The following is a 7,734-nucleotide window of genomic DNA, read 5'->3' on the forward strand; positions in this document are numbered from 1 at the left end:
CTACAGGCACACAGTCCACGCGCCTTGTACTACTAAAACAAAACAGAACTTGCCTTGCCGGAGTACGCACTAGCCCTGGGCAGATATCACTCCCCCAACCCCTTCCCCCCCTTTCGGTTTTGTTATTCAGATCGAGGGAGCGATTAAAACCGTGACAGATGATAACAAATTCTAATTACTATTCACAAACGCCCGCACCTGAGTCTTCTCTGAATCACCCGGTACTCCGGCTGTACTCCGTGCTGACGCACGCGTTCGTCGCTTGTTAGCTTTCTTAGACCCGCGAATATTCAAACGTCGGGTTACCCTGACACTGCGTGTACTCTGACTGTACTCCTGGGTACAGTAATAAAGCCGAGTTGTCGACCTCTCGACTATAGCCCGTTCAATGCCACCACAGTGAGAAAAATGTTTCTTTCTAGGCACTAAACGTCCTGCCGGTGTGCATTCAGTGCGCTGCTGTTTAAGACTGTTCACTCGACTCTGTCGCAGACTCTCCTGTCGCTGCCCGACGTGCCTCTGCTGCAGGTGCTTTCCTACCTGTCGGCCAAGAGCCTGCTCGCCGCTGGCCAGGCGAGCCTCCGGTTGCGCGCGCTGGCCAGGACACACGTGTCGCTGTGGGAGTGGAAGGACCTGTACATGAGGGACATCAGAAGACTCGTTGCACTGATGCAGCTGGCGCCGCGTGTCCAGGGGCTGAAGTTTATTGTTCGGGGGTGGAGTCCTCCACGCCAATACATTGCCCATTTCAAGAGCTTGAAGAGGTGTGCGGGCCATGCAGGGGGCTACGCCTCCACACCCAGAAAAATGGAAAGCTGAAGCAACCAGCGTACGGTTACTTAAGGGACAGTCATAAAGTGATAGTTGCGGCTACAATAAATTGTCCGTGAGAACTAAAACATAGTTCTGCTAACTGTATGATTGTTACTTTTGTAACCATATTATATAGTTGCCCCTAAGTAACCATTCGATGGTTGCTAGAGCTCTCCACTTCTCTGGGTGCACTACAGCATCGACAGTGTGGGTGACAGTCGTGCCGATAATTGCAATTTGATTGCTCTCCTAGGAGGCCGAGGTTGTTGACACTGGAGGTCAACGACGCACAGTCCTGCGCCGCCGTCGTCAAAGAGTTGGGGACTCGATTCCAGCTGAAGCACCTGGAGATTTCAGGGCTAAAAAGCGGGCTCGGGGTTTTCCTGGACAGCTTACCGCATGCCCCCTGGCTCGTGAAGCTGCGGGTGTGTCTGGAGGTCTACTCAGATCCATCATGTACCTTCAGATGGCCGCAGGAGGTGAGTGCGCGCTCCGCAATGAAGTACAAAGCCGAGGGATTAGCGAGTTTGGAAAGGGGTCATTCCAATCCTAGTTAGTTCACTGGAATAGGTATTCCATTGCGCAACCCTCGCGAGTGCACTTCGCAAGTATGTGAAAGTTACACAGTTATAAGTGTGTGAATGCCCATCCGTACACTTGCGGAAGTAAAGGTGTGAATTCTCCTATGGAATTCACACACCTGTGCCTCCTAGTCCACGAATGGCGTTCACACACCTACAAGTGTGTACATTCACACACCCTTGGGTTTCCGGTGTGGCCCTCTCTTCACGGTGGCGATTCACACACCCTTGGGTTTCCGGTGTGGCCCTCTCTCCACGGTGGCGGATGCCAGCTCTAGAACCCTGGCGCGCGGCCTCTTCCACGACGGCGATGCACCTGATTCCATCCCTCCTCCCTCATAACTCGCGCCTGCATGCTCGTGCGCATAAGCGACCCGCAGCGCGGCGCCGGCGCTTGGTCGTTGGCCGCGTCGTGTCAGTGTCCCAGTCCCACCCCCTTTTTTTTGTCCGCAGGATTTGGTACTGCCCAGGCTGACGACCGTGACGTTTGAGGACGGCGAACGTGAGTCCGAACACGACTCGGCCGTGCTCGAAGCCCTCCGCTCCCTTTTGGAAGCGCACAGGTAATTGGAGTATTCCAGCCCATATATAGTACTACAAAAAAACAAGTTCGTTTCAGTGAACCGTACTCAGAAATTTGTAGGAATCGTCGATCCCGTACATCTTAGCGGTTTCTGCGCCGGACCCGGGAAGTGTTTGTTTCCGATCATAAAAACCGGCGCCGTCCGCCTCTCCCCGGACCCGCCCCCACTAGGCCCAGTGGGGTGTTGTTTTAACTGAACCTCCATCTCCTTGCTCCAACACTGCAGGCCGCAGCTGCGCCACGTGCTGCTGTGCTCGCCGGGGCTGTTGCCACTCGTCGACTCCTGCGCCAGCGGACTCGAGCGGCTGACCATCGCGGCGGACGGGGGTGTGGGTGCGGTGCTGGACCGCATGAGCGGCCTGAACCATCTCACGATCCTGCAGACGGACGATAAGGTGCGCGAGGTCCAGTAGATCAAGGAGTGCACTCAACTGCTATGTGCTGCTTTCCTAGACCCGTTTTCTTCTTCTTCCCTCTTTTTTGCGATCGCAGGCCGAGTTGGACGCGCTGTTTGAGTCGTGTCGGTGCCCTCTGGAACGCCTGGAGATCCTGGGTTGCAGTGATCAGGTGTTGCGATCCTTGCGGAGCGTGGGGCTCGGGCTCGGCAGCCTCAGACATCTCGAGTTGTCCTGCAGCTTGAACAAGTCCTGGGACGGCTGGTCCCTGCAGGAGGCGCTCGCCAGTCTGCCCAGCCTCTACTCTCTCAAGCTCAACCCCTTGTGGGACCCGCGGCCGTCTGATCTGCTCGCATGTCTGACCGCCGCCGCCATCCCCAACCTCTGCCTCGTCGTCTTGATTGACGATTCCAGGGCCGCCTCTTACTCCCTGACCGACTATGTGGGCCTCCAGGGTACGGCTATGCCTTGCTCCGTTGCGTTGTTGTAGTCCGGCCTCTCTGCAGAGCTTGTGACACTGCTCTCCCTGTCTGCGCAGACTGCCAGGACCTGGTACTCCGCGCCCCGATGCCTACGCTACACGTGGCTGTGCTGCTGGACCAAGACGAGCGCCATGGCCGCCGCATTGTGTTCTGCAGGCACTCCGTGGCCAAGTCCGTCGCGGCGCTGTGTCCGCTTTGCGCCGAAGCCGCCGAAGCAGGCTTCACCTGGGGCTACTACAAGTCCACTTCCATTGACATGCACTTTCAAGTTCAATAATCATGAGTAATGCATTGACATGCACTTTCAAGTTCAACAATCATGAGTAATGCATTGACATGCACTTTCAAGTTCAACAATCATGAGTAATGCATTGACATGCACTTTCAAGTTCAACAATCATGAGTAATGCATTGACATGCACTTTCAAGTACGATAATCATGAATAATACATTGACATGCACTATCAAGTACAATAATCATGAATAATACTTTGATTCGTCAAACACGTCGTTGTTAATTCATTTTCTACACCAATCATATATATGTGAGTAAATCATGGTTCCATGGTGTCCTCATCCTCAACCCTCATGGTGTCCCCAATGTCTATGGTAATTTTGGACCTGAAACATGAAAATAAATTGAAATCGAAGCGGAGCTGTTAGTGAGACGAGACAGCCGCTCTTTCGCTCTCGTGTGGGCGGTCGCCCCGTAGGAGCGCAAGGGTGCACTGTACTGGTATGCATGTGAGTAAGCGGGCTGCCTATCGTCGGTAACCATAGCATCCCAAGGCTCCGAGACTAACTCCGATCGCGCGCATATGGATCGTCTAGAAAGTACGTCCGTTTTCCTCGTCAGACTCATTCAGCAAATTACGTCAGAGCTCGGCGCCTGCGAGACTCGAGGTAGGCCACCCCGCAGGGCATGCATGCACTGCACGCAAGATTTTGCCTACCCACCAGGCGCTATGAGGGTGCAGTGGCTAAACTTGGCAGTTCGGTAACGGCAAATGGCGGTCGCACTTCCTGGATAATTCCACGGGCAACCCTCCCGGACGCCTCAGGCTGGCTGGTCTTCGGGAGTGTCTGTACTCGCGCCTCGAGGTATGCAACCCAACGCACGGGCGCGCGCGGCGGGCCGGCCTGGGCGCGCGGCGCTACGGGCGGTGGTAGTGTCGGGCTGCCTCCTCTGCTCCACAGGCCGTTCCGTTGCTCTCACTCGCACAAGACAGGGAAAAGTGCCTCCAAAAACCGTCACACGTGGGCACACGTTAGGAGGTTGGAGGTCTAGGAGGTTAAAAAGCCGGCCTCCTCTTGCCAGGCCACCAATACCATCTAGCGGACCCCAAACACAGCTAATCTCCGGCTCCGTCGATACCCCACAACGTGTGATCGCCACCTGTATCGTATCATCCCGTGCAATCAGAGTCATTCTCTACTCAAGTGCCCCTTCCATAAAACTACCTCGTCTTCACTGCAAGTTTGTGTCATTCTGCTACAATTCAGACAATTGTGGTCGATTATTGGCCTACAAAAATAGATGCCAAATTCCGCCGCACAATTCCAATTTTGAAACAGCTAAAATAAAAGGTCGCATTCCCTGTAACACGGCGTTACACCGAGCATGCTACACACTCCGCAGGCGCGCGCGCTCGGACGTAGGGCCTGCGTGACTTTATGGAACACGCTACCGCACGCACACACATACCGGGCCGGCGGCCCCCCGCCCCGTCCCGACACGCCCCGCTGCCCCTCGAGGGGCACGGCCAGGAGGGCACGGCCAGGGCACGGCGAGCTCCACGGCCGCGCGCTTCAGGTGCCTCCAGAGAGGCGCGGCGGGGCGGGCCGGCGCGGCCGGTCGGACCGGGCAGGCAGGCAGCCGGGCGCGCCGGCCGGGCCGGGCGGTCGGGGCGCGAGCCGGCTCTCCAAGTCAGTCAGTGAGTCAAGAGAGGCTAGAGAAGCAGTCGGGGTCCGAGGGCTGAGGCGGAAGGATCTCAACGAGCAGGGCCGCCGCGAACGTCAAGGTAGGTGACCAGCACACTGGCCGGCCGGCGGGCCGGCGCGCCACGCCCCGCCACGCCCCGCCACGCCCCTCGAGCGAGCCCATCCTCGACGCCCCGGAGGAGTAGTTCATTGACCCCCCGTTAAGACCGGGCCGGGCGGTCCCGAACCAGTGCCGCTGGACAAACTGCTGGAGAGGAGACGGCCGCCGTGGCGCGAGACGTTGGAATGGAGAAGTAGTGACCGCTGCTGCGTTGAACAGGCGAATCAGGCGTCAGCTAGGGAAGACCCTCCCCCCCCCTTCCTTCCCCCGCTCAACCGTGCCCATTGATACTCTCCACCGGTCGGTAGTTGCCCCATATAGACTCTATAGTTTCTTTCGTTGGGCTGAGTCGTAAATGCGGTTTGTTTGTATAGCCACCTAGCCCTCTGTGCTCTACAGTCAGAAGTTTTACTGCTCGTCACCCACTTTCCCTGTGCATACCATGGCTGTCACACTTTTATGTGCATGACACTTGGGTCACACACTCTTTTAGGTGCGGAATTTTGGCACGCACTTTAATCTGAAAGAGTTGCGAGTTGCTCGAAAGTCCTATACAAATACTGCTAACTGCCAACACTATAGCAAACCTTCTTGTTGAGGATTGCGGTGGAGCTGGCTGGAGCCGGTCGCGGTCAGCGGTGCGCGGCAGACGCGGCGTGGCACTGCGTGCAGAGCTAGGCTCAGACCAGGGGCCGAATCACCCTCAGATTGGTTATTTTAACTACTTCCACTGGAATGGTAGATGCAAAGAAAATGCGCGGAAGATTATCACGAATGTAGAATGTGTTGCGGGCTGCATCTTCCACACCACCTGATAGGCAGCCCGCAACACATAGGCGGATTCGTCGGAATTTTTGCCTTACGGGAGCGGAAACAGGCATCGGGGAAGGGGGGGGGGGCATTTTTGGAGGTGCTAAACGTCTAAGAGCCCTTACAAAGGCACAGGGCGTCTTTGAAGCGCTGTGCGTACGGTAGTATTTCCTACGGGCGCAGTAAAGGCTTAGATTCATTAGACCACTCTGTGTGAAGACGCAAAAGTCTCACCTTTGTTTTTCTAACCAGTAAAGAAGCCTTTTATTGAATGACTTCCCCCCTCCCCGGCCCGCTGCTGCATGCTAACGTTACATGACCAAGAAACACGCAGAATCTGGGCTAAAACGAGCGAAGAGAGAGAGAGGGTGAGACGACAAAGTGTGTGAGACGGGCGGGCTGGATGACTGGGCGTTATTCGGGCAGGGAGACGCGAGACCATGACCTTGCGGCAAGGCAGGGGCACCAGCATGGAGTCCGAGAGTCTCATCATTTGGGCGGGTCGCGTTCTCCCTGATAAGTCTCTGCGTTGTATTTGACCGGGCGTTGTTGTTGATGTTATTGTTGTTGTTCGGGCCAAAACATTTTAGCAGACGAAACCGTCAAAGCAAGGCAAAAGGGGAGCTGTTGTTGCGGAAGCGCGTATCGTATCGTAGGTTATTGCGGTGATTGCTGTAACTGGGCGGGCTGTCGAGTGCATGCTCACCGGGTATTGACATGCACTTTCAAGGGGCTGTCGAGTGCATGCTCACCGGGTATTGTACATTGACCCCCCCCCCCCTTCCCCCTTTCCTTCCTTTCCCGCAACCCGGCGCAGCCGCGGATCGCGCTGTTGCTACCTGTCACTTGTCACTTCGACCGAGTACAACCGAGTGTAACTTCCCCGGCTATTTTTTTGTGTCTACCCTTTCCGTTATAAAGCCCTCTCGGCGATGGGCACACGTGCACGATGCGTACTCGAGTGGCTGATTGATTACAATAAGGGCTGCAAAAGAAGCAGTCATTTAGAAAAACAGTTAGCTAGCCTGCCGTAGTCGGCACTACTTGAACCCTTTCCTCGGCACAGGCTGCTGCGGCGGGTGCTCGCTGCTCGCTGGCTCGCTCAGGCCGAGCAGCACCAGCAACAACTGGACGAAGTGTGTGCAAAATGATGAGGAGGAGGTAATAGTGGTGCTCTGGCCGGCATATGGGCCGGTGCCGGCCACGCTGGGCTGGGGCCGTCGTAAGTCCTGCCTCCTGCCGTACTGTACGTAATATCGGTTTGTTAGGCCAGACCCGCGCGGCCCCCACGCCCCGTCCCGCCGGTCGCCCGACCACGTACGCGTACGCCCGTAACCTTGGACGGTTTCGACTTCTTCTCCACATTCGCACAGTACAGGGTATTTGCTTTGAAGACGCGGGCGCCGGCCGGATGGAGGGGAGAGCAGGGGAGGCGGGAATGGGAAGGTGACACTTGCCAGCCTTGCCAGTAAAATGTATGTATACTCTCCTCGTAGGGCGCCGAATGGCAAAATCCGTTAACTGCATTATTCTGAAAACAAAATACGAGCAACAAAATCACCCTGTCATCGCATCGAGATAACGCACTCGTTCGTTCGCACCACCCGGAGCTGACCTCGCCTCCCCGGCCCGGCGGCCCGGCCGCAACAGAGACGGGGGGCGTGACTTGCACAAACTGTATATATACGGCCTGGCTGGACCGACTTGCCGTCCGAGATGACTTGCACACAGCAGAGTTGTTCCAATGCAAATGCGCTCGCGTGACGTTTTTTTGCAGTTGCTGTGCAGTGCATTGACTCAACTGTCAGCCGCGACGGCGGCGGGGCGGAAGGGTCACCTTAAAGGTGATAAGATAACGTACAGAGAAGGGTGAGGGGGGCCGGGCAGCATCAGGCAGACAGACTGCGACGGGACAGGGTATTATTCCACCCCCACCCCTTTGCACTCCTCCATCTCCCTTTTGCGGGCAATGATAATTAGGCGAAACAGACGACAATACTCGCTTCGCCCCCCCCCCCCCCCCCCCCCC

At 56.4% G+C, this 7,734-nt stretch overlaps 1 protein-coding gene and 1 pseudogene across 1 annotated transcript in view; one reads left to right on the forward strand and one right to left on the reverse strand.

Moving 5' to 3' along the window:
* LOC113206111 (fatty acid synthase-like) overlaps window positions 1–777 on the reverse strand; it is a 10,765-nt pseudogene extending 9,988 nt beyond the window's left edge.
* Window positions 778–4,706: 3,929 nt separating this feature from the next.
* Window positions 4,707–7,734, forward strand: part of LOC113206119 (juvenile hormone epoxide hydrolase 1) — a 6,077-nt gene continuing 3,049 nt past the window's right edge. The window contains exon 1 of the mRNA XM_026422046.2: window positions 4,707–4,875. The gene's annotated coding sequence lies outside the window, so the exon portion shown is untranslated. The remainder of the gene's footprint in view (window positions 4,876–7,734) is intronic.

The sequence above is a fragment of the Frankliniella occidentalis genome, unplaced genomic scaffold, assembly GCF_000697945.3.
Source record: "Frankliniella occidentalis isolate FOCC.00 unplaced genomic scaffold, Focc_3.1 Scaffold20, whole genome shotgun sequence".
Lineage (NCBI taxonomy): Eukaryota > Metazoa > Arthropoda > Insecta > Thysanoptera > Thripidae > Frankliniella > Frankliniella occidentalis.